Raw genomic sequence first — 26465 nt, 5'->3', positions numbered from 1 at the left:
GATTTTGTACAATAGAAAGTTTGATTTTGTACTTTGAACAAAGCATAAGTATTTAGAACTCTGTATCATTTAATGACCAGTACGATTAAACTAGAAATATTTCTCATTTCTTAAGCAATAGAAAATTGTGAAAATTTGGGAGGTGTACCGATATTAACGGAATAATTTAGAAAGTACAGTTTGCATTATATATTCTTGTTTAATTATTAGGTTTTTTACTCACAATTAATATCATTCGTATACAAATGTTTAGAGAAGTATTGAATGTCAAAATTCTAAATTTGTACTAATAAACTAGAACAAGCAATAAAAATTGCTAATGAGTAACTGGTATATGCATAAATAATAGTCTATTGTAAATAACATTGTTAGCAAGGCAAAATCAAAATATATAAGGAACGAATAATTTATTTCCAATAGAAATTATTTGTTCAATCGAATGGCAGAATTAACTAACTTAAGAAGAATGTTAGCGAAAGATTCAGATAACATTAAATTTCAAAGTTTACATTATCCAATCAGAATAAGATCGAAATCTCAATTAAGGTTATTATTCGCAAGTTAAATTTTTAACGCGTGCCACGTGTAACGCGTGCATCAGTTGAAAGGTTAGAAAGCGTGTTTCATGCGTGAAATACTACTTCCTGCTAACATTTCACTAAGTAACCTGAACGTTTGCGATAAGGTTACGCTCGTGCATGCATGACGTGACATTAAAATCTCCATATCGACTAAAATATTCAATCTACTGTTGCACACGTAATCTATCATGCTCGTGAAATAATGAATTAATCATACGTATCGAGTAAAAATTCACGCTGAAAAACTGTTTAATGATTTATTAAATTAGTCATTTTTGCATATTTTCTGAATGAAATTGTACGCTTCTTTAATTACAAATACTAATTGGAAGACGGTTATGTGAGATGTGTAAGCAACATAAATACTTGTAAAAGCAAGCAACGTAAATACTACCAAGTACTCGAAGAGCACTTTAAACTTTTCAACAATAAATACACATATCCACTTCCGGAGCCGGATATCATATAAATATAAATAATTAATATTACAATGACGAAAACATTTTCTACCATAAAATGCTACATGTATGTTTTGTTGTTAATATTTTCAATCCTTCTAAAAATATTTTTATTCAGCGATAGCTTTCCTATATGAATATATAAGTTAATAATTTTTTACCAGGAATGTCATGATAGATTGATTAATGCATTAAAAAATGTATAGTTCCATTAAGAAAAATGAGGTTGACCTTATATGAATCCCGAACAATCCTTGCGACATATTCACGAAAAGATGGTACGTGACTTTGCGGTGATTTCGACAAACGGCGTGTATTTTCAAATTTTCTACTTCCGCCTTTCGTTGCCTCAGTAGGAAATATCGTGTTATCGAAAAGCGCTATTCCAATTTCCATTAAAGCGGGTAACAAAATACTTGGCCGTGGACGCGGCCTTAGCCCGGCTTACAAGGCTTTAGCCCGGACGACGCGTATCTACCGATAATTATCGGTCATCCGAACTGTCTCTGGACTTAAATATTGTCTCACGCTGTCTGCGGAAAAACCTGTTGAAAGACAAATGCAGATTGGCCGTGTCGTGTGTCTGCGGACAATTGTTAGTCTGTGTGAACTTAGCTTTAGACGCGAGCTTCTCGGAAAACGTAATATTATTTCATAGAAGAGCTGCAACAGGTTGCTTCTGAGTCAAGTCAGTCAGACCTGAATTCCAGTTACACAAAACACCCTGCTTTGTTAATGGAATGGTAATATGACTTGTTACTGTGGAGCGGTAATAAGACAGTATGACAGTGCCTCACGGTATATCCACCTGTTGAATCCGAATACATAGTTTGTCTACAGAAATGCTTCTTTCATCTAATCGATTCACACCAGCAACATAAATCATGCAGAAACGTCGAGTTTGCACGACATTGTTTGCTACGTGTACAGGGAACCCAGTTTTAAATGACCTAGCTTCACCAACATTTCTGTGACATACAAGAAAAAATGTTACATAAACAGACGCTTTATAGAAAAGCTGTAACAAAAATGTGAAACCTAAATGCAACAGACGAACGTTATCGTAAAAGGTGAATGAAGGAGGACACATTGTTAGACTTTTGTTTGTGGTAACAGTGAACGCGATTGTGTATCGTACAATGTCCGACAAGAACTAATACGAAGGATTAATGGTGCATTCACTGAACTAAAGTAAGATAAGCATGGAATTCGCAGAGTGATAAACTCAATTTCCCTACGATGTCAAGCTCGCATTCCAAACGGGGGTGGCGTTTTGGAAGGGAAACATAAATCAACGTTGTTTCTACATAGTAAAGTATAACAATAAAGCATTCGTAGACTTACATTTACACACCATCTTTTTCTTATTTCTACTCAGAACATATGGGTGAAGTATGATCATTTAAATTCGGGGCATTTTGTATAATCTTACGGATTATTTTTACGCTTTTGTACATTACGAGTCATAAATATACGCGTCTATAGTACATTATGAGCTTTAATTTTCATTTTGATTATTTTTAATTTACATTTTTTATATCGGCGGAATGAAGTAAACCTTAATGCCTTAAAACGAAACAAATAATCGATTTTTTAGTTCGCACGTATAAAATGAAGCGAACAGAAACGTTTCTACATAAAATAAATCTTGTATCAATAAAAAAATAAATTTTGCTATTTTGAATGTTCTAAAATTCAAATATTGATTTGCTTATTGTCATGTGTTTTAAGATTACATTTCTTGCACAATTATCTCTGTTTTTCTCTGTTTTAAATTAACGGTAACGTCGTGCTAATTTATGCATTTATGACTATTAATGGTAGAAATGGATATTGTAATAGGTATAATATTATTTTGTCAATTTGTTTTTTTTTCTCACGAATGCAAACAGCAGATCCTATTAGCTACATTGTTATTTCAGATAATAAACAACTGCAGTGTTCGATGCTTTCGCATAGAGACTGTGTTTGAAAGGAATTTCTTTCCGACTTGCAGCTAGTTTCTTCAGGGTCTAAAACATCTAAAAAGGTTTCAGTGCGTTTTTAGACCCTGAAGAAGCTAGCTGCTAAGCTGGCGAAATGTCGGAAAGAAATTCCTTTTGGTCATGGCTTTTACTCGAAATCCTCGAACAGTGTTAACTTACAAACGGTGTGAATTGTAAAAAAGTACCTTTTAACATCAAGGATAGAACTTTTATTTAAAAGGAAAAGTAATGAGCTCGTTGTAGAAAATAATTCTAATTTTTGGATCCGTATTTCTCTTTAATCTTGTCTGGAAATTTCTAAATCGATTTAATCTTGTCCAAGAATTCGATAATAAATAAATCCAGTACCGCTAATAATATCCGAGTTTTCATATGTCATTCTTGAAAATCTCACCAATATTTGTCATGATGAAACTTGTCTTCATAATTCTGAATTTCAGAAGCTGTTAGGTTCTCTGTTCGCAGTCAAATAGTTCGACGATATTGAAAAACAAACATCAGCCAAACCTTTTTGCAAATCTTTTGCCTTTAAATTCATGTAAATATAAACACAGTTTTATTTTGCCTTGAAATCATAATTCTTGATTACAATGCACGAAAGCATAAAAATAAGTGATATCTATCAAATAACAACTTTCAATGTATTATTTACGATTCTGATCTGAAATCGATCTGAAATCTTATTTATATTTGCCTCACAGTTTTTATTAGATTGTTATGTATGAAGTAACCGATTTCTTACGTTTACAGTTTTCTTGAAAATATATTGGTCGAATTACGATTCATCAGAATCAAAGTGTTTTAATACATGAACATAACACACATAAAAGTTATAATTGTTACATGCGATTAAAATCTTTAATTAATTACCGTTGTCAATCTTTTGGCCTACTTTTGACGTTTGACTAAATTTTTCACCGTACATAATCTACTTCCTATAATGAAACGATAATACAACGATCCTTTTGTGTTTGGCTTTTGTGTTTAGCTTCAAGGTTTAAATTGGCGTTTAATAAATATTATTTAATGATAATGTTAGTCGTCAATTTACAAAATTAGGAGATTTACCATTTCATATGCAACTGTCTAATATCGAGTTTATTTTACGGTAAGTACGGCGTTTCATTTCCTATAATTTGAACTTCCACTGTACAAATAGTATGAATACCTCAAAAATGTGTAGCTCTGTCTATCAAACAATTAAAGTCTAAATTAATCGAAACGAATTTCTGAATTACTTTCTTGGTCGACTTAAAATTGTCAAGTTAAAATAACTGTGCAATAAAACTTGTTTTATCGATTCTTCTGTTACTTGGTCTAACCGATAATGTTATCGTTATGGCTGGTGAATTAATACGCAATTATAAGTAGGATAATCGTAATTAATTAACTGACCAAACCCTAGAACAATCTTATCTTTGTTTCCGGCCGAGTTTAGTACACAAACAATTTGTTATGTACGATACAAAAAGAAGCTAAATAATTTCGCACCGGACAACAAAATGTTCAATTAAATTCTAGAATTATACGTTTTGCGCAAAACTGAAAGAGGAAACGATAAGACAAGATTAGAAATGGCATTAGTATTCGCACTGTTCTCGTGACCGATGCTCTAAAACGTGTCCATCGATTATTCAAAGCACATTGACGTTCAGAATAGACCAGGCTGTACAGCTATAATGACTGGCAGTTGAATGTTATATCATTAATCACATCGTACTACAATGATAGATCGAGGCAAACCACTTGCAGTTCCATGAAAAATCCCATCCTTTATCTTTAGAAACCTAATTCAACAGTAACACACCACTAAGCACATACCTTCTCAATCGCATTATTTATTGGCACGCATGAGACTCATTATAATTCCTATTTATTTAACGATAAACTACCGAAAACCGATGCATTGAAGGCTGACTAATTGTAAATGCCCATTTTACTAATACGATATTTGTACCTTTTATTTCACTGATAGATGTGTACTTTGTAGATAAATTTTAAACAGCGAACTAATTGTCTGTTCGATGTTTTATAATTCAATAGGAATCGAAATTAGGAAACATAAAAATAAGTCCTATTCTATACAAGGGTATCGAGTATATTAGAGATCTTTTAATAAATTGGTTTCTACGATAAAAAGAATATTTCAAGTAGTATATGGTGCGCAACAGCCCAATTCTGTGCAATGTAAGTACACGATGAATATAATTTTCCCGTGGAAACGAACAAATTTCACTATTCAAATTAAAATATTTTGTCATATGCACATCTAAAAATTTTCTGCTTTCTTCAAATATCAGTAATTTGTAATTATTTAATTATAAGACATATTTTCGTTCCTATATAAGAAAGTATAAAAAATTTTATCTTAATACTAATATGGAAACTTATATCATAGACGAAATGCCTATATGTATACAGGGTGTTAAAAAAGAAGCCTGGGACTGGAAAGGCTTATAGTACTTACCGAAGGGAGTAAAAAATGTCTTGTCAACACAGATCCTACAAGCAATCCTTTCGACGTAAAGTCAACCTCTTTATTTATTAGCATATAATAGCACAAGTCCATTGCCGGTTAACAGAATTCCTGCCATTAGAAAAATTATTCGGAATAAAAGTAAATAGCCAAGACGTTAAATCTCCAACGATGTCTATTATTGAAATTAATATTCTTTGGAACACGCAAATATTCCTCTTCTACAAGAGGCTCACTACTTCAAGAGAAATATAAGGGAAGATTACTTTTAATGTTTATTGTCAATTTTGTCAAATAGTTTCTCAAGCGGGCTTGGATACCGAAGAAGATAAGAAATTAATTACATTTTGTAAACAAAAATAACACTAATATGCACGAAACTAAATGGTATATACTACCACTCAAAATCACTTAAATATTTTGGTAAATTTGTGATAAAACACGTATACTTACAACCCTTAGATATGTCGAATCAGCACATACACTACTTTAAATCATTTATTTATTGAAACCTTTAGCAATATGTAGAGTGTCCCAGACAACTGGAACAAGCTATAGCTCTGAAACGATAGAAGAGAAGAAAATGTATTAGACAAAATTAGATGCATTTACAGAAACAACGTTTTTAAGATTTTAGAAAGAATCTAAATCTTTTATATATTAATCGATGCCCTTTTTAGTTCTTTACATAAAATCATTAGGGTACTTGTATCTGAAAATGCTTAGTGTCAATTAATTTCATCAACAATATATGAAAGACAAGGGAAGAATATGTAAATGCAAGAATACGATAGGAGAGTTGTGCTAAATTGAAGTCAAAATATCTTTTAAACTAGTTAATCTACGATCTAAGTGCCTCGATACCGTTTTATACAGAACCGATTGGTGTCTAACAAAATGTATAGTTTTATTTCGAGAAATAAAAAAAATCTTAAAATATTCGAAACCTATCATTTCATATCAGATTAGACACTTACGCTGCATCATTCGAAAGCTTTTAATTTCGCATAGTAAAATTCTTTTGTACTTTCTATCGTTTCAAGGCTATAGTTTGTCCCTGTATACAGAGGAAAACACAACGTAGACACAAGAACACCGCTTCACGTCTTGCCTTGTCTTTCCTATGTTAAATTTGATAAATTAAAGTTAAAATATCTTTAGTTTAGTTTGAAAGATAGTTTTTCGATATAAATAAATTAATAGAATCTTTTATAGGAAACGCCGAGGAGGATCGATTAGCGTATTAAAAAATATATGGCTCGTATGGGTCGTTGACCTAAAAATCTTCCCCACTGTTTGACCTGCAAAAACGTCCATCTTCAAACCAAACAACTTTTGTTAAAACATATTTTTGATAACTTTCTGTTGAGGTTATCTGATAGAGGAACGCGTGGATGAATTTGTAATGGAAATATATATATAGAAGAAAATATAAGTATAAGTGTATGCTGATCCACATCCTCGCTCTAACAGTGTTACATTACAATAAAATATGACATGGAGCACATTGATACATTTGTATGTAACAAAAGGCATTACCAAAAAATTAAACCTTGGTGTGTAACTCTAGCTGAAGGTTACAAGAAATAGCAATAAAAGTCTACTTATAGCTCATTTGTTTCTAGACAAAGAATTGTAATCCAAAAACAACATTCATATTCAAGGACACAATAATATGAGCCTCTCCCTTTGTAATTTTTTGCTTCATTAAATTCTATTTTCTTCGTAACACTTTACTTCAACACTTTCATCCCTTGTGAAATATTCTACCGTTTGCTGCTAAATGAATGAATACCATTGATAACCTCAGCATTGAGAAATCTTCTTTATCCGTTAATATTCATAGTTTGGAAAATTTGTCAACCAAAAGATAAACAGGTTAGCAGTGAGGAAATAATTTTATAAACTTCAACAATTACGAATGCCAATTTTGTTATCACACATTAATTTCTAAAAATGAATTTTATCGCGTTATAATATTCCACTATACACAAGTGTAACAATGCCCAAAAAACAGAATCATTGCAAATATTTTATGCTTAAATTATGTCCCTCGGAAGAGAATAAGTGCCTGAATATTTCTGAGCAACAACATAAATTAGGGATAAGACATTCGAAACTTCCAAACCTTGGAACCCTTTGAAATTTAAGAAGTATCAGGTTCTTGGAATCCGAAACTTTGTGCTACTTTTGTATTTCGAAATTCTCAAACCCAGGTAAATTATAATTTGTATAAGTAACTTACAGAAAATATTGTAACGATATGAATTTATTTTTGAAAAAAATTTACTAAGAATTTAGTTCCGGAAAAAATAGCTGGATACTTATCGGAAAAGAAAGAAGAAACATAAGCAATCAGACTGTCACCAATTGTCGTGTTTCGAGATAATCGAAACTCCCCAGACTTTACAAAGTTTCGGATTCGAGTTTTCAAAATCTAAAATTCAAGTTTCAATGTTATGATATAAATGCAACGATTTCCCATGTGTTCCTTTCTTCCTATCGTGAATAGGAAAGAAAAAAGAAGATAATAGACAATTATGAGATTATAAGTTTAGTATTAGTTTAGTTTTTATTCGCCAAGTAAAGTTACATTTAAGAACAGACATACATAGAAAGTTAGCAGTGCGTGAACTGATAAGTTGTTCACGTTATTAAAAATAATAGGCTCCAATCTCTATGTTCGTATATAGCAATGTCATTTTCGATTGCAAAACTCTAACGTCAAAGCTCCGCAACGTACAGTCACGAACAAAAGTATTGACACACCTTCATTTTGATTATATATATCTATCCATACTTTATACTATTAGTAATTTTCATCTTTTCTCGCGTGAAAATCGATTAATTACTCTTCTAATGGCGAAACGCCATCCAATTATATTCCCAACAGCGGAATACGAATATTTTTGTTTAAATAAATTTATTATTTTTCGTTCGGCAACAGTCGTTTCTTGAATTCTGCAACTCATTTTATACTTTGTAATGTTTTCTTTTGAAAATAGATGACTGAATAAAGGCAAATGTATATCATTGACAATCACAGACATATGAAAATCCCTAAGGAATTTCTAGAATAAAGCAAGATTTTTAAGCGTGCCAATACTTTTGTTTCGATGAAAACAGTTGTTGTTGTACATTTTATTTTTACTCTGTTATGTAAACAATTAAAACGCAATATTTATAATCCTTTACAAATATAAACTCCGTAATTAATATTTATATAAAAATTAACCGAATACTGTATTTTTCATTTGTTCGTAATACTTTTGTTCGTAACTGCATATATATCTAAAGCGCCTCCTATGTAATCCCATTAGTTGTCTCCATAGAAAATCATTTGCGTGGGCTAAGCCATAGATACGTTTCCACGCCATTAACACACTACACCTCACGTATCAAAAGAGATACTGTTCTTTATTACACCTTTCTGATGTCTTAATTGCCGAGTTGCAGGAAAGTGGTTACAGTATCCAATTAGCACTCGACATCGGACTAGATTCGTTTGATTTTGAGTACGCGTCTTGAAAATAATACAATTGGATCTATCTTGTATAGCTACACTTACTCATATTAACATTGAGATGTAGGATATTTCTGCACCTCTTGTCTCGTATGAAAGGCGATTTAAATATAATTATGAATTATTTATAATTTAAGAGCGAGTAAACAATTTCTTTTTAATAGTAACGTTTAATTGTATAGTGGATTTTTAACGAAAAAGAAGCCGTCCTTTTCTTCATATCGTTAATAATACCTGTGTTACATCCGGTAACTCTGTGCGTAATCCGGAATCCATCCCTCGATCGAGGCGGCCACTAGCTGTGCAAATATAATAAGTCGGACCTCAATAGTCCTAAGAATCTGTTATAAACCTAAGCATTTTGATTTTACCGTTAAGGCCGCCAAGTGGTATAAATAAAAGTGGGGTTTTTCCCATGTTAAACGATCATTTCCACCCGTAAGTGACCGGTGGTGAGGCGACCAACACCCATATCGAGCTTTCCTCTGTAATAACACGACAGCCGAAAGTTAATTGTCAAGTCGCTAAGTCGCTGAACACATCTCTCTGTTCATATCCTCCTTGCGATTTACACCTTTCGCAACACCGTAACTCACTACTTGCAAGTCACTCCTACTACGATTAACATCGTGGTCTTGCTAGTAACATTTCGAGTCAAATACTTCTAATCTTATTGCAAACGACATTACACTTCGACATCGTTACTTACCACTTATATTCTCTGCGAGACAAGTTGTTGGAAATACATAATATCTTTGACCTGTTAATCCACTGTTATACTTATTCAACCACCTCTATTATTCTAAACGAAATAGGGGATCGACCATTTCGTGGCGTCGATCGTATAATCGTAACGGGAATTTACGACTCCCGTTGACGCGTTTCCTAGCGATCGCGTCTCTCCACGAACGGTCGAACAATTTGCTATAATTAACACTAACGATTATACAGTTTCACGTTAATTTTTATCTTTTTCTTTATAACAAATTACAAGCTATAATAAATTACATATTTTATGAAGTCAGTATTCTTTCCTTTCAGTAACATGTTTTTCTTGAAGTATCATAAAAATATAGGTGCTAATTTCTTCTAGCGTTAATTATACAAAATGAATCTGTTTCGCAGTTCGAATTATTTCTAAGATTTGTTAAATTGAAGAACGTAAACAAATAATGCAATAAGTAAATATTAGGGTGGCGTGAAAATGAAATTTTTATTCGAAACATTTTCGAAACATTTTTCAAGCTACAATAAATGATTCGTATTTTCGTAGCATAAGTAACATGCCCTCTTATACAGAGCAATAAATACAGAGATAATGCTTTGTCTGAATATTAATGTGAGTAGCTGAAAAACCAGGTATAGGAAATAGAGGCGAAGCAGAAAATTCGCCTCTTTGTAACAACTATTTAGAATAAATTTGTATTTAGGATATTTGTATAAAATAAATTTGTATACATGACCACTTTAAGAACTGAAATCAAAATCATATCTGTTTACGATTGTCAAACGTTATATTTCACAAACAGATTAAATAAATCCCTTCTTCTTTTACGTCCGATTTTATAGGACAAGGTAATCTAGATAACGATACCTTTGTTTATGATTGTATGCGTAATTGTGTATGTGCTTATGAAAAGTGCAGATAAATATTTCGATCGAAAATTATAGGGTACAAAGGAGAGCGAATCATGTTTACATTTATTATATTTTATTTGCATGATTTGCACGATTGATTGGTTTTAAAAAGCCCTTTGAAGATCAACTTTAATTATTTAAGTAGAATCTCATATGTTTTGTTACATATATACAGTGAAATATTCGCGCAATAACAGATTCGGCTTGGTACGTCTCAAACTGTACCCTCCATAATGATCTCAAAATTCGTTGCATCGCAAAAGAGATACGTAGGTTATCAACGTTCTGTCGTCAAAGCATCAAGAACAACAAACACAAAATGATCACATAATGATAATAAATAAGTCGTTAAATGTAAGAAGAAGGCTAAACAGACAGTGGCCAATCGACTTGCCACGAACAATAGAAGGAGGAAGAAAAAATTAGCAAAAATCAACCACGAGAAACTACAAGAGTATGATTGCCGGATGATATCTCTGGTTACGTCAAATCTCCACGACAGATTTTCTTATTGTCCTCCATGTTAAGGAGCAAATTGTAAATAATGCAGAATAAAAGAAAAAATTATGTTTTTGTAGCTGGCATCGAAAGATTTTCGAAACACGGTACGAGCACAATAAGTACTCTGCACAAACCTACTTCATCCAACTATTCTAAAAACACGGAAAGTTTGACTACTTTAGCATTATTAACAATGTTGAACTATATTATTCTGTAAATTTACCTGAAAATTCTGCTTTACTGGTGGTAGCTAAGAGGTGCAGCAACACCTAACGTTTCTAACGTTTCTTGCTGTTCGTCTCGATCTGTCGTTTAAGCAACACCGATTATTTGAAGAAATCTTGTTTCTTTCGTTATTTAATATCAGTATATTATTATTATAATAATAATAATAATAATAATAATAATAATAATAATAATAATAATAATAATAATAATAACAACAACAACAACAACAACAATAATAATAATAATAATAATAAAAATATTATATGGACCATTTATTTTGAAAAAATTTTGGAATGAAAAAATTTACATATACTTTATTGTGAACTTCTTATTTATAAATAATTTGTAATTTAAATCATAAAATATTCGTTTGTTTCGATTAGTCGAAAATTTGGTTAAGAAATGAAATTGCATAATCCTTTATTTTCAAAGTAAGATGTAAGCCCATTTCCTGTAATCTGTAGCCTATCCAAACAATCGAGCAACCAATAATAATCAAAACAAATGATAGCGAATGTAATCCGAATCTCTGTATCTGACATATAGGGATGTGAACAAATTTTGCGTTTCAGAAATATACTTATGAATTATTGTTGCATTTATTAAATTATTATTATTATGCTTAATTTAAGTTGTTATATTAAGTTCAGTGTTATTAAATTAATAATAGTTTTACGTTTATATCGAGTGATATCGAAGTGCAAACCTAACTTTGAAGAAAGAATTACATATTATTGTCATCTTGCTTTCTTTTTTCAATGGATAACGTCGCATAGACATTAATATTTTTCATGGTAATGGAAATATGTTTACTGCGGTCAAACAGAATAATATTAGAATGATTCAAATTCATTTAATTGTATTCTATTTATTTTCAAATATCGCGTATAGATAGTTATAGACAACAGTGGATTAAAGCGTAAAATATAAATTTTGAATAACTAAAATTTAATGAATCGTAGAGTGTTGCTGAAAAACATTGTAAGTGCCAAGAAACAAGTTTTGCAGGAGGAAAAGGAAATTTATGCATTAATGTAGTCCAAATTCACGAAGAAGACAAGTGTATGTGTAGAAAATCTTGGATGTGCCAGCTCTTAGTTGGAAATAAAACTAAATGTTCCATTCATTTAGATGAATGGCATAGACAAAAGCCAAAATTCAATTAACTAATGTTTATAGGGCACTTACATTTTCATTTATTATTTTTTTTCTATAGAAGCGACATTGTAACATCTTCTAGCATTATTAGTAACTACTCAAAAAGAGAATTTACATTTATATTCTATACCATAGTATTCTCATTGATGTAATATCGTGATGTAATATGTTTACAAAACGTGGACAATAGAGATGTTAATCAGACAGAAAAGACGATTGTGGCTTAACTTGAACTATTCATACCAAACGTACAGAACACAGCGCAATCCACACTCTCTCGGCAACGCCACTCGCAACCTCCGTCTCCGCTCAACTCGCACTCGGCTTCTCGACTCGCACTCTGCTCCTCGACTCGCGCTCTGTTTCTCGACTCGCACTCTGCTTTTCGACTCGCACTCTGCTTTTCGACTAACTGTTGTCGCATTCTATTGCCCTTTTCCTAGGCCCACCGCACACGTGTTCTGCAGACGCTCGTGGCCAGGGTCACGTAGGTCTTTTCCACGAAACTATGCACTTGAAAAGACCGATGACACATTGATGGGCCCGACGGCGCCTCGGCTCTCGCGACACTGTTCATAATTCGTCCGATATTCCCAGGCCTTTCGTCCACGATACTACATTGATATGCAGAACATTTTCCAATAAAAAATCAAAACACTTGCTGTGTTTTCTACAAGCATTCTTCGATTGCACAATTTATTAATTTTGTAAGTACTACAAGTTTATACATGACCCTGAGAAAGGAAATTGGTCTAGATAATTCCCAAAAAACATATTTTTATAATGAATTTACATCTATTTAAACACACAGAGACGCGAAAAAATTGTATATAAACTGTATAAATGTTTCAAAACAAAGCAAAATAGACCAACGCCGTTTTTAAAATAAACGATCCATATCTAATAAAATATTATGTAATGAGAATAACTATTTTCTATGTGATAACAATATATTATAATATTTTCTTTTATCTAAATCAGAACCGTGCTTCACTTTTGTAATTACTAACAATATATATTATTTCTAATTATTTCTACGTTTTAAAACACTATTACTTTTATATAATTTATACATATGTAGCGGCACATGAGCCAGAGAACAATTCGAATCATGTTGTTGTTTTGCCTCGGAGTATCAATATCGTTAGGATACACATAATGTAATAATTAATAAACTCCGGACAAAACAATGTCACAGCTACGTGCAACCGTCAAATAAACTCGAATTTAAATTTTCGGGCTCTCCCCCGACCAGTTTAAATAAACGGACGCGATCGTAAGAGTTCAGTTATCAGTCAGTCTCGAACGATCTTATTGCCGATTTATACACTGTCTTTAGCGAATCTGTTAGTGCGAGCATCTTAGCGAAAATTGTCTGTATTTATTTATTTATTATTTTAAATACAATTGACGGTTTCAACAGCGAATTATCTCATCATTCGAACCACACGGAGGCCAACCATCCTCCTCACATACGTATATCACTTCAACATTTTTTCTAGTTTTATATTAACTTTGCGAATGAATTTTACAGTAATTGAAATCTTGCGTTTCGTTATTAGAAACAGTCTATTATATGACCTTATTACTTATTTTCACTGTACAGCTGCTTAATGATAATAAATCGTAATAGGAAAATTAAGAGGGAGATGTACGCTTTAGAAATTTGATACTATATGTCTAAACTTTGCAATGGGAAAAATTTTTTATGCTAGATATTTTTAATAGACTATCTTGTTCTACCATCCTTATTTAGATAAAATAGAGTTTTAATGTACATCAACCTTAAACAATTGAAAATAAAAGTCTCTTTTCTCAGGAAATCCCGGACGTTTCGCTTGCAGGAGTGATGCTGCACCGAAAAAATTTCAATTTTCGATGACTATATATAATTACTTACTAAAGAAATTTTCTGGACATTCCAATATGTCTATGTCACACGAAATATTTTAAGGCTTGACTAGCAGCTTAATGAGATACGATTGTCATAATTGCATTGGTAAAATTTAAAATCAATCTGGAAATGTATATAGAAATACCAAAATATTTATCGCGAAGATATATTTAATAAAAAATTTGTATTCAGCTATCTGAGATATACAGGGTGGTTGGTAAGTGGTGGTACAAGCGGAAAGGGGGTGATTCTACGCGAAAAAAGAAGTCGAAAATATAGAATAAAAATGTTTCGTTTGAGGCTTTGTTTCTGAGAAAATCGACTTTGAATTTTCGCTCGGTACGCGTGCACTTTATCACGTCTCGTTATAACGGATCTCACTGTAGATCGTTGTCTCGATGAAAAAATTAAAAAAAAAAATTTTTTTTTATTTTTATTCTACATTTTCGACTTCTTTTTTCGCGTAGAATCACTCCCTTCCCGCTTGTACCACCAGTTACCAACCACCCTGTATAAGTACGTTATAATAAATGTTAAATATGATCTCACTGAAAATTGTGGTTTATTAATATAATGGCTAATCCACTATCAAAATATTTTCTGATGTCTGTAAAATATATACTTGCATCAGATATCTCGTAATTCTTATATTGAATATTTTCAAATTTGTCTCAAACTTTACCAATAGAACCGCGATAGCCGAGTCTCATATCGGTGGTAATTTCTTAATTGTATAGTGTTAATTATATTTTAAGCCTCCTTCTCAAGATTATTTTAGTTCCTTCCTGTTCCCTAGATGCCACAATGTAAAATAAAAGAAAGTCAGCCAGATTCAGCTATGTTGCCCTTCGTATGCTTTCGTTGTGTTTTAGATATTACACGTGTTTGAGAGTGTATTTAGTATTTCTCTCCTCCTGTTTTTCAAAGTAACGATTTGTGACCCAATAATGCCAAAGAGACGCAGATAAGACTAGTAGACAAGAAATTATTCAGGAAATTGTCCAAAGTGCAGAAGAAATTGAATGATTTACAGAACGAAACAGATAGGCCATCTACATCACGCGACGAACGAGAAAACGTATCGATAGCTTATCCGCCTGTTTTAGATGCTTAACATCGCTAAATCGAATTTCCTGTTACGGTTGAACACTAACCTTACCAGGCTCGGTCAAATGACCGGTTTCAAAATTTAATTTAAAATTGTACATTCATCCTTATTTCTTTTGTTCATCTGATTTTACGTAAAATCTCATATTAACACGAATTGAGAAATTGATTAATCAGACAATATAAGAATTTACATAAAGCTAGGCGAATAAAAAAATAACAATGAATGTACAATTTTAAATTAAATTTTGAAACCGGTCATTTGACCGGGCCTGGTAAGGTTAGTGTTAATGCAGGCTACCTGTGAGCTAAGGAACTAATGAGCTTGCACGGCAGGTTAGTCTTATGCAATGAATTTTCACGAATAGCAAAACAAGTAAGAACATAGCTTGTGGGCAAACTAATAATATCAACATTGGGAAAAATAGTGACACGGTTAATAACAATATCTATTTGTAACTTTATAACAGAAGAAGAGAATATTCCACCCGAGAACCAGACGAACCAGGATCAAATCCAAATATTGAGTGAAGAAATTCTGGAAATGGAAGATTGATCTTCATCCGTCATTTAAATCAAGATACAATTACTGGAAAGCTAATGGAATCTTCAGGAAAATTAAAGATGACTTATTGGCAAAATGTTCTAAATCAAAAGACACGTGTATGTTGGATAATCAACAATTAGCCACATCAATCCTCATAGCGATAGACTCAGGCCGTTTAATGTTAACGAATGTTAAAGTCTATATAGAAAAACTAATTCTCGTTCAAAGATTAAATGATGCCGCTAATTTAGTAACACAGATTCACCACAATGAACGTAACTCTAAAAGGGCCTTTATACTCCCAGGAATTAGCAAGAAAATAAAATCTGTTGTGAACCTTAATATTAATTAGAAGAATTTTTATTTGGAGCTAGTCGGACAAAACAAAAGAAGCCTAAGCAATAGAAAAATTATCCCAAAATGTAAAGAATCAACCAGCAACAAAGCTACTTAGCCAAACGTTAAAGAGAATGTAAACTACAAAAGCTTGCTGGTGAGAAGGCCGCTTACCAGTCAGACAGCGTCATCAAACAACCGAGGCCAGAGTAGTTCCCGGATATTATTCAGACCGACAGGCAACAATACTACCCAAAGGGACAGAGTGATCGAGAGTCCAAGTCCAAGAGCGAAACCAAATAAACGTACGTATCTCTGCCAGATTAAAATACTTCTTGTCGGACTGGCAAGAAATAACTCGAGACAAGCTTGTCCTGAATTGTGTTCGAGGTTACAGAATAATATTTCGTTCGAAGGAAGTCCAGGAACATCCTCCAAAAGTGAATCTTAAATCAAACGCGGAAATTAGTAATCGCGAAAAGGCTATTAAATTGTTACTAACAAAAGATGCGATATATATAGATTTATTCTCAACCTCAAGAAATTAAATAAGTTTATATCGCCAGAACATTTAAGATTAGTAGATATACGTGCGACAACGAAATTGGTGTTTCCCGGTTATTGCATAGCATTGATAGATTCAGGAAACGCTTATTATTTAGTCCTCATAATATTAGTGGGTGGAAATGCTCGATTATATACCTGTCAGACTAATTCTGCTATATTTCGTAATGCTATTGTTTAGCCAGGATGATTAAGCTGCCAAACCATAAATCTGCTTGTTCATTGTAACATTTTTTGAATGGACCAAAAACTGAAACATCTAACGACTGAAGGCGGTAGGTAGTGCGTGGTAGTAGTGTAGGTAGCATTATTCCATTATCTTGGGAAAGAAAAATACATTGCAGAGAGATGTGACTTTTATGGTTAAACGAATCAAAAACGAGAGGACATTTTCCACCTTTAGTGCATTTTACCATGCTGAATGATTTGAGATAATTAATATAATTTTCCTCTGTCAGCCTGGGGAAGGGTGCTCCTTATGTAGTATAGTCCAGTTGGCGGAGGGAAAATGAAGAATGGGGCAATGAAATTTCCTAAAATATAAATTTCTCAACTTACTGTGACTAAAGAAACTACGTTCGGGAGACTTGGTTTTGGACAATTGTTTTCGTCCTTCGCAGCTTATTACTTTCCATGGCTTGTGTACTGTGGTCATTTCAGTTTCGTCCACGTCGTACACCGATTCTGGACCAAAAGTCTTTTTCAATTATTATTTGCAAATTTTCATAAAAATGGGACACATTATGTTTATTAAATGCAGTCGCCCTATTTAAACTAATTGCTTCGGAAATACAAAGAGCTGAGAGTTCCGAAACATACAGCCTCGAAACCAATCATACGATGTGGCTACATTTTTTATCCAATTTTTGGGAATATTTGACTTATTTTCTTCCGCAAATAAAAATGCAAATTTCTTCGTTGCAACTGGTGAAAGACCATAATCAAAATTTGACGAAGATAATAGATATACTGCGAGTAATTTTTCTTCTTCGTCTCTAAATATTACGAAATTTCGATAAAAAAAAAACTATATTTTCGTTATTTTTATATTTAACTACGTATCGAGATAATGTCAGTTTATCAGTTTTGAACTTTTTAACCTTATTAGTTTATTTCCATTAATAACTTCAAGAATAGCGCTTCTAATCAGTATTTTAACAGCGTTTGACCCGGAACTGAAAGTATCAAAAGTTGGCACGTAAGTGTAATATTGAGCGCATTTTCAGGTAAACTTAATGACAGTTCATAAAAATCAGTGCGCAATGACAAAAACCTTATACGAGTGAAGTCGAAACTTACGTTTCTCGGCACAAAAATGCAGTTTCTATAAAAAAATAATTTCAGATTGATAAATTCGCTTGAAACAATCGTAATCTAACTTGATCTACAGAGAGCACTCTATGTTGAAGCGTAAGCTCATCTTTCGTTTTTTACGTAGGAAACTGAAAAACGTATCGATAGTCCCCAATCTCCTCTAGTTATTTACAAAGCGAATGGTCTCACCGATGTCAAAGAGCTTGAAATATGTTACCAGGGTCAATATTCTGAATAATTTTCCCCCATACATGTTACCGTCGCTCGTCTTTAGTTTCCGAGGTATTCATAAAAGTTTCTGTTTCGGCAATATGATTTTAATAAACGAATAGTCGCTTTACTCACTATCATAGTTGAAGTTATTACTCAATACCTTAACTTGTTTTACAGTAGCGTTAGCGACACGGCGGCCGAATGATTATTTGACTTAAACCTAATCCATTAATTTTCCTTCCTTATGTGACTTGAAAATAATCATCTGTCACGTCCCGCGCTGCGCACGCGCCGTAACGTAGACTAAAACTACCAATAGCGCGAGTGAGCGTTCCAATTTGAAATTTAAATAAACTTTAACAATTTGTATAGAAACCAAATTCGAGCCTCACAACCCCCACGGAATAACCCGTCACATGACGACCCCTCCACGGTAGACCTAATTATAAATAAGCGTAGCGACATAGAAGAGAGAGAAATAATTCCTTAGTTGAGAGTAGTTAATTCCTCAGTTCTGTGTGATTAGTTCCTCAGTTCTTGGTGATTAATTCCTTGGTTCTTGGCGATCAGTTCCCCAATTTTTGGCAAGTAATTTCTTTGTTCACAGCAATTAGTTCTCAATCCCTTTAGCTCTTAATTTCTCAGTTCCTTTACCTTTCAATTCTTTCAATTCTTAGTTCCTTTAGCTCTTAGTATTTGCTCTCAGTTCTTAAGTTCTTTAGTCCTTTAGTTCTTTAGCTTTTAGTTCTTTGTCTCATTAGTTCCCAGTTCTTATCAGTTTTGTTAATCGACGTGTTTGTATTTGTCAATTTGTAAATTATTAAAAATCAAATAAATTAAAATCTTGTAATTAATAAGAGTGAAAACGTATCGCGAACGATTGTAACTTCGAGTATTAGAAATCTCAACGAGAATTCTGTCAATATCCAATTAGAATTAGAATAAACATATATTGTGAAAAATATTTGTCTAATAATATAATAGGATTAAGCGAACATTTATTTTCACCAACTTTGATCCTCTCCCGTGCCAATACTCCTGCGCGTAGCAGGTTAGCCGAAACGTGGAGTTTAATTGCCAATCGCATTAAACGTCAGACAACGCTACCATTTAATCTAAATTCAAAAATTAACGGCAACACAACCAAAACGAACCAAACAAAAACGTAACACATCGACAACGAGTTATCATCGACAAGCGGTATATAAAATGTACGTGCGCCGTGAGGCAACAATAAAGTGCGATCGTAACGTAAATCGAACTGAAGATTTTTGCGAATATCTCGGAAACAAACCAAGCGACGTATAGTGAAAACTTGTTCAGAATGTTGACCTTGTCAACAGATTTCAAGGCTATTGAAATCGGCGAGGTTGTCTGCTTTAAATAATTATTATTGATTCTATTACATAATGACGTCAGACTATTTTTGGTCTGTCGAAAGTACAAAAAAGATTTCGATATGAACCTTCCAATTGATAAGTGGCATAAATTTGGCTTATAATCGATAAGTGGCATAAATTTGGCTTATAATCGATAAGTGACTTTTATGTTGAAAAATGTAAGCGTCGATTTTACATCGTAAATAAAGTGATTGTAAAAGTATTTGGAATAATGATTTAGCTCTAGGCTTTGTACTTGCACTATTCTTTTATGCAATGTCCGAACTTACACCACTGTTACATTCGACTAAAGCAACCTTGTATCCGATAACCTTTTCATATGCAGCACACTGATGGAGATCATTCATATTGATATTAACTTCCGCGTTCTAAAACTATTCAGTGTCGTACTAGCTTTAGTATCAGCATTATTAAGATATATTGTTGGCAATGAATAACGTAAACTCAAATGCTATATAAAGCCGAAAAAGAGTAAGAAATAGTGATAGTTGAGGTAGAGATGTCGCTAAAAAACTTCGAGATTCGGAAACAGAATATATAAACCGGAGTAATGATATAGCTCTTGAGAAGAAATTCGAAAATAAAAATTGTGGGTGCAAAAGAAAAATGTAAAAACGTTATTCATGGAGCAATACGGAAAAATAATTTCCAATTTTTCCAATAATTTTTGGGAAATGGGACTCTTTGCAGCGCAAAATGCATACCTTTGTGGATTTATACAGAGTGTACCTATAAAAAGAAGACGACCATAAAATGGAAGTAGATGCCTGAAAAGTAGCAATAATGTATACTATTCGCCAAATATTGATGATTCTATTATCACTTTGTGTAATAAGTATTTCTTATAAACTTTTGCTATATCGGAAGGTAAAGCTACTTCCGGTAGCTCTAAGCTACAACAAAGGTAAAACAGCAGATCCGCGAAACCCCAGTGATGATCTTATTGACAAAGTTTTCCTACCACATGAATACGATCCGAATCGAAAATATCCGAATGAAAATTTGAATGTCCGGAAAATGTATATGTTGTATACAAAAAACTGAATTAAATATACTATCAGTAAAAGAGCACACGTGTCGTTATATATGTCGGGTTAACATTAGAATTTAAGGCGCGTAACGATTCTTCGTTTGAGTTAGCCATCGTTTTACGAGACAGAGATTATATTTACGCGAATATACAAGATTTTACAAAATATTATGAATCTTGAGTTTAATGAATGATAAGATTAACAAACGATAAGTTTAACTAATAATTAGATTAAAGAATAATAAGTTTAACGAATAATAAGAGTAACGAATAATATGTCTTACGAATAATAAATTTAACGAATAATAAGATTAACGATTAATAGGTTTTACGAATAATGAATTTAATTAACACTATTAACAATGTTCCTAGGTTCAAACGAATCCACGGCCAACGGGATAACTCTTTACTATGCGTAGAATAATTTTAAACACAAAAAAATACGATTGCTGAGACACTCGGTAAACTGCTTCATGTATCACTTTCCAAGGCGATCACACGAATGAATATCTGATGAAAATCTTTTTCGCTATACAACTGCATTTGTTTGTTATATGCTCGTTGGAGGCATCGAGAAGGTTCCAATCGCCATTGCTAGGCAGTTTCTGCCAAAAGTTTGTTGTATACTCTTTGGAAGTATCGAGAAAAATCCAAACGCCGTTGCTAGGCAGTTTCTGTCTGGAGTTTGATTAATAATACAACGTGTGTCCCATTATATCGACATCTCCAAAGTACAATTCTATGTGATTTCTAGGGAGAACAATACAACCGATCCACACCTTCGTCAGGCAAAACGTTTATCCCGCGACCGTGGCTACGTTCGGCGACCAGTTGTCACCTCGAACCCACTTTCGCTATCACAAATATCAAACAATTACAAATGGCAATTGCTTAATTACAGCTATGATAAAATCTAGGCTAAAGCATTAAAAGACTTTCTCAAAATTGCAAAGGGAAGGCTCCGGTTTTCCTTTCATCTCCGACATATATTTAATATCAGTTTTAAAATGCCATGGAAAGATACATGCAAAAAATGTGATGAATATAAAATTAAACTAGATACAGAAAATAAATCAAGAAGCTATAAAAAATCATTGCTATGTAAGAAGATGCGGAAAAAGCAAGACGTTGCTGAAAGTTCCAGATAATGTCGGTTGAAAATATAGGATTCTTTTATATTTGGGATGAAACAATAAGATCAACAGGCTGGCAAGATATAATATCATACTTATATAAATATATCAAAACTATAGCTGGTAAGAAAGATAAGATAATTATTTATAGAGACACATATACTCAACAAGATCGTAACATGAAATTAGCTTAATCTCTGTTAAAATTAGTTTAAAGTAATGATATAATAACAAAAGTTATAATATCGGGTCATTCATTTTTACCAAATGATTCGGATTTTGGATGTGTAGAATTTGCAGCGCACCGTTCTATTTACGTCCCTGAAGATTGGTGCTATTGTATGAAAAGCACTCGACATTCCAACAAGTTCATCGTTTGTGAAATTTTTTCAACTAAACAGTTAGAACGAGTAATAACGAAGCGTAGCAAGAATACAGCGGTACTGTATACTGTATACAACTATAAATTGGCTCAACATTCAATGATTGCGCTATAAACGGGAGAAACAATTTGATATTTTTTTAAAACTACAATTTCCCCCAATGTTGAGTTTGAAATATTAAATATTTAGTGTCCTTGGTGTGATAATCAATTGCAGTTGAAAAATATACAACAGAAGAATTTATATCCATCTGTGCGTTCTGTTCCTACGATTAAAATGAAGGACTTGCTAGATTTGTTATAATTTATTCCACCGATTCATCATACATTTTTCTAAGCATTAAAGGCTAATGAGATCGTAAATAGTGATGACGAATCCAGCAACAAATGAGTTTCTTTAGTATATTATAATACATTAAATACTCAATGTACCAACTCGTATACTATGATTACTGGAAAGTGTCGACTTTTTTGTTGTAGTGCTTTGAAAATAACATTCGTACAAATTACGATCATCAACACTTCAATTGCCATATGGCATAAGTCACATTTTTACAGAGAAGTGATATCACAAGTCAGTGGAATAATGGCACTTGATTATTCGTTACGTTCCCGTTAGTTTATTACTGAAAGGAATGTAGTTTTTTTCAATTATGTTATTATAATTACTAGTCTTTTTGTCCTTATAGTAAAGCTACATTCTGTTGATAATTTTGAATAAAGTATTACACGAAAGTGGAATTTTCACAAAACTAAGAATAGAAAGTTGATACATTTGTCAACTAAGGAGCTCAAATATTCTTTCTATTGTGGTTTTGCATTCTCAGATTTTCAGTATTTCTAACATTGAAACAATTTTTTAACAAACAATTCCTCAAGCTATAACCTTTTAGAACTGATAGTTTTTAGGAAAAGTAAAATATCAAATTTTCGTAGTATTTTGATTAATTCTGAGAAAGTAATTAAAACATATCATACGTATACTTTTGGCAAATAATAGGTAGGTGCGATAGCTCTATCGACAGTTAAATAGAAAGTAGTAGATCACAAAATGATGGGACTTTGTTTATTTTATGTCAACAATCGGAGCGAGAAGATGTTCACGATTAAAGTTCGTAAACGTCATTGTATGTTGAAATGAGTTTAATTAAGAGAAGCCCCATACCATTGTGATATAGCCCTGAAAAAATATTTATCAAGTGTACAGTGGTAAAGCTATAAATGTAAGACTATGCTAACGATGATTTATTCATCTCTGATCCGGAGATATTTTACTTCGAGACCAACTACGATTAAATAGTCGAATATTTACGGATTGAGAGGAAGTCAAACTCGCTATTAATGATTCCACAGACTCTAAGAATCAATAATTTGTTGCAAGAGGTATTAAGCAGTTAAGAAAGAGATGGAGAAGAGTCATAGAACTAAATGCACAATACCCAGGTACACAGGGAATAAATGAAAATATTAGATCATTTCCTAAGCGGTCATGTGTAAACAATTTTAAGACGTAGAAATTTTATTACGTTTATATTAGAATTAAGTTTTATCTCCTGTATTGTTTTCAATTGGCTTTTTAAAAAAAATTTAACATTTTCGTGCTAAATTTCCTGTTACCACTTTGACGCTATTTTCGCTATTTTGTTTAATTTCCAATTATATCATTTTAAATAACTTATCTCATGTTTCCAATGTGTACAATTGACAGGCATCATAAAATAAGTACATACGTAAAACAAAGTTCCGTCCCATTCATTAGTATTGATCAATACTGTATAATATTTTTAAGCCTTCCATTTATTAATTGTAATTAAATCTTATGAATTCAAAATACAAAGAAATAAACGAAATTTCTTATGGAGTGATAGAAATTTGTTATAATTATTGAATTGATATTATTACAAGATGCAGTTTCCACGAGTTCTATTTTAAATTAATCGCTATAGTTGCACTTATCTTTAAGGATATAATGTTATTCGAAAATGAACGAGTCTTAAAAGCGACAAATCGATAAACTAAGAACAAGGATTTCATAACAATGTAAAGCGTTAAATTTATTGCGAAGGGATCAGTCTCGAATAATTTTCCTGCTTGTGAGGGAGAAAGAAAGGGATTTTAAAGGCGAGCGGTTTTCGAGGCATTCTCGTCAACCATCATCGTATGAGCGTAAACAGACGAAGACCCCGGAGAGCCGACGGACTGACGCCAAGAACCTCACAGTACGAGACGCCCATGTCGCTTATAGGTTGGTTCGGACACGGCCAGTACAATAGGCAAGCAATTTAATACCTTGCGGTGTGTAGAACACCAAAATTTACTCCGGTAGTTGAGTAAAACGTTCCAGTGGCTAAGACAAGTAACAAGTAATATTGTAACTTACCGTGTGTGAACATTAAAATCTAGTCAAGTAGTTTAGTCAAACTTTTAGGTTTTCTGGTAAAGTAGACCGCAGCTGGTCGCAGTTGAAATTTACACTTTTTCAAAATAAGAATGTTTGAGGTGACTGTATAAGCACAAACTATTCTTTAGACAATTTTGGATATTTCTTGTAATTAATAAGGAAGACAAAACATTTTGGAGGAATTGAAGGAGATAAACAAAATCGTTAAATTTTAGGTTTCTGTCAAATATTAAAAGCAAACACATATATATAATATTATGGTAGACAATGTTTTCATCAATGTAATATTAATTGCTTGATATTGGTCATATATATATGTCGAAGATGAGAGGACAGCGGGACTTTCCGTCTGGAATGTTGGTAAAAACCTCAATACCCTAGTCCAGACTTTTACTATAGTTACACTTAAGCAATAAAAACAAGAAATAGTTTCAATGTTCCAATCTGGCTTTATGACGATGGGTTCGGGCTCGAGGTGACATAGCGGGTCACTAGACGTAGCCACGGTCACGGGAGGGACGTGTACCTGACAGAGGGATAGAATGATTATATGGCTCTCCTTAAAAACAAAGATTGACCCGAGAGGTGGGAGAGGAATATATAAGGACAGTTCCACTTTGAATCTTTTTTTCGCTCTTCTTCTTTCTTTGGCTTGGAGATCTTGCAGATAAGTTTACTTGTAGGTGGAGTCATACGTGTATCACATCGCATTCGTCATCCCGTTGACCGTGGATTCGTTAACGAACCTGAGGCCATTGTCGCTAGCTTCGCAGGTGCCTAATCGCCGTGATTTGCTGTCAAGATTTGTAATAACCCCATTATTGCAATAAACTATACCTGTGTTGTACCGTATCAATGGCTAATCCCCGTGAAGATTCACTTGCCGCCCACAACCGTACTCCTAGTGCTAACCCGACATCAGAAGTGAGATCAGAGCAGTTTGTAACTGTGGTGGAACGGCTTGCAACCATCGTGAGTCAGTTAACTCAGCCGAGGGAGAAAAGGCCGAGTGCGGAACCTGTAAATCTAGTGCTACCACGTTTTAACCCCGAAACCGCGGGCGCCGACCCAGCTGCGTGGTGTGCGACTGTTAGTGTGATTACGGAAAAAAGGCATCTACCAGGCGACGAGTTATATCTTGCTATAAGTTGTGCTCTGGAGGGTACTGCAGCACGGTGGTTTACGCAAGTTCCGGTCCGTGGTCTTACTTGGACAACATTTACGGAACATTTTCTTGCGCATTATGGTGAGTCGGAGACGGTAACCTCAACGCTAATGAGGATGTACAATGAACCACCATGAAGGACGAAATCACGGGGGCTTTCGGTGCCCGTCTTCAGATCGTCTTATATGATCGGCGAAATATATACAATCTAGCGACAGGCGCATAGTTATCATCAAGCAGCGAGTTCTAGAAACGTCGATTCGTCTTCGGTCCGTTACTTTATCCACACAGAGAAGGTAGCATTCGTGATGATCATGGGAGCAAACGGTGGCGTGACCCGAGCGTAGTGGGAGACAAAGAAAAGACAAAGAAAAAAGATCAAAGGGCAATCAATATCATTTGAGGATTCAAACGGAATGCATCGAGAGGTT

General features: G+C 33.3%; 1 pseudogene; it reads right to left on the bottom strand.

Moving 5' to 3' along the window:
- Positions 1–17166: 17166 nt before the first annotated feature.
- On the bottom strand, positions 17167–25688 carry LOC143303388 (uncharacterized; annotated as a pseudogene).
- Positions 25689–26465: the final 777 nt, after the last annotated feature.

The sequence above is a fragment of the Bombus vancouverensis genome, chromosome 11 (assembly GCF_051014615.1).
Source record: "Bombus vancouverensis nearcticus chromosome 11, iyBomVanc1_principal, whole genome shotgun sequence".
NCBI classification, from domain to species: domain Eukaryota; kingdom Metazoa; phylum Arthropoda; class Insecta; order Hymenoptera; family Apidae; genus Bombus; species Bombus vancouverensis.
This window is presented reverse-complemented; position numbering and strand designations above follow the sequence as displayed.